The following is a 2,237-nucleotide window of genomic DNA, read 5'->3' as shown; positions in this document are numbered from 1 at the left end:
TACGTGGCCGCGACTGCAGCGGGGACGCCCGCGGCGTCCCACAGCGCCCCCCGCAGCTGCGGCCGCAGCGAGCCCCGCCTCCCCACGCCCCGTATGCGTGCGTGTGTGCGCGTGAAGCCTCCGGCCAGACAGCCCGTATTTCACAGCGGAGACAAACACGAGGATCCCGATCTGTCCTTCCCGGTGTTTTCTATCCACTGTCTTGTCTGCACGGAGCGTAAAGACGCAGCCGCAGGCGGGTTTGCGTCGCGGCTCTTCCGCCGGTTATCATCATCGGGTTGCAAACCTGACACCATCCAATCGCATGTGTTTCGGGGCTCTAAGTTAGATGCAGCCTTCGTCTCCATCCTGTTTTGTTAATGCAGCGATTGTACTAGACTGAAGTCTATAAAAAAGCTTAAATTTTAAGTCAGTTTCACATGATTTTTGTTCTCTGTTTCACACAAAACAACATGAATTGCAACGCCTGGGTTATTCCTGTGTCGTCATCACATACAATTCTCCTATGAAAGACCTGTTCTTCTATGGCCTTTGGGTAGGATCCCACAAGACCGCCCTTGGCCTTAGCACTAGAGATTCTTTCTGGGGACAGGATGCTCACCAGTGGGTATTTTGGAGGGGTATTTTGCTGGGAATTTTTCTTTTTTATTTCTTTTATATAGCAGGTATTTTTATCAGGTGGCAGATTTTGGCATACTCAAGACTGTGTTTTACTTAGCATTTTAGGATCGAGTGCATAACAGGTGTTCTCTGAATGTCTTGAGGCAATGCTTTAGGGCAGCAGTCCCTAAACCGTGGTACCAGGTACCACCAGTGGTATGCAGACAACCTGTCAGTGGTACACCCTTAACAGATTGATTATAATGACTTTATATGACAAAAAATTAGTGGTGGTATTTAAGGTTGAACTGACAAATTTGCTGGTGGTACTTAAGGCTGTATCATTTTAAGTTAGTGGTGTGTAGTCTGTCAGAGTTTGGGAACTGCTGCTTCAGGGGTGTAATGCGTAGTTTCTAGAAGCAAGGATGAGTTGTTGGGGTTTGGGGAATGAACAAGGCCACATCCAGACAGGTGCAGCCTTGAGGTATGTGGCACAGCAGACTCCGTCTGCAGCACCACACACCACATGTTCAGGCAGCAGTGCAAAGAGTGGGTTTTGACCCAGGGAAATCCTGGGGTCAAAAAACCCATACAGAAAAAAGTGGGGCAGCACATGTGGTGGCAGCACGCACAGCCCAAAACCAAAGCCTGGCCAGCCCAAGCCACGGTCCAGCTGTTGGCCAGGTTTCCAGCTGCAGGATTGCCACAGCTGCATCTTCCCCAAACCCCAGGGCCCACAGGTAAGTTGCTGGCCCCAGCCTTCCCTACCCCTCAGGGTGACCTACCGCGCACTACAGCGCACATGGCACAGGCATTCCCCAAGGACAAGCAGCAGACACACCATGTGCTACTGCTGCTTTTTCCCCAGGTAACCAATGTCCGTGCTTGTCTGGACACAGCCCAAGGTTGTATTCTGGTGATGTTTTGAGGTTGAGTGAAAGCAGTTTTTCTACAGTGCACTATACAGCATTTTGAACACATTTTGAGTGATGAGTTGCGAATGTCTCTGAAAGGGTCACTGTTTTTGGTACACTGTGAGAAGAAACATTGCTCTGGAGGAGGGCACGGACATGGTGCTTTTGAGGGTATAGTGCAATAGAACAGTGTCTCAGGAAGCAGCAGTGTATCTAAGAGCGTGCATTTGATTTATCTCAGAGCTTTTGGACTACTGCATAATGGAGCAGTTTGGACAACTAGAGTGCCAGCTTTTTAGCTTAGTGGGGAGCTTGTTTGGAGTGGTAGGGCCACTGCATTAAATTTGGAAGTGTTTTGGTTTATGGAACAGGGGCTATGGAACAGGTTGTAGCCAGGTTGGTCTAAGGACATAGGCAGACAAGGTTTTTTTGGGTGAATCTCACATCTTTTATTAGACCAACTTAAATAGTTGGAAAACAATTAAGCAAGCTTTTGGGTTCAGGCTGAGGAAGTTTCAGCAATTGGTGTGTGCTCTTCCTGGATGGAATGAAAAGTAAGAAGCCAGAGGCTGGGCTGGTATGCATATCTCATCCAATGCACCAAATGCCCTGATGGAAAATACTTAGGAGAGACCAAACAACTGCGCACCAGAACGAACGCACACCGGAAATCTATCAAAGACAGAAATACCCAATTACCGGTGGAGGCACATTTCTCACAAG

Source organism: Gavialis gangeticus, unplaced genomic scaffold (genome assembly GCF_001723915.1).
Source record: "Gavialis gangeticus isolate Ggan-Ray unplaced genomic scaffold, GavGan_comp1, whole genome shotgun sequence".
Classification (NCBI taxonomy): Eukaryota; Metazoa; Chordata; order Crocodylia; family Gavialidae; genus Gavialis; species Gavialis gangeticus.
This window is presented reverse-complemented; position numbering follows the sequence as displayed.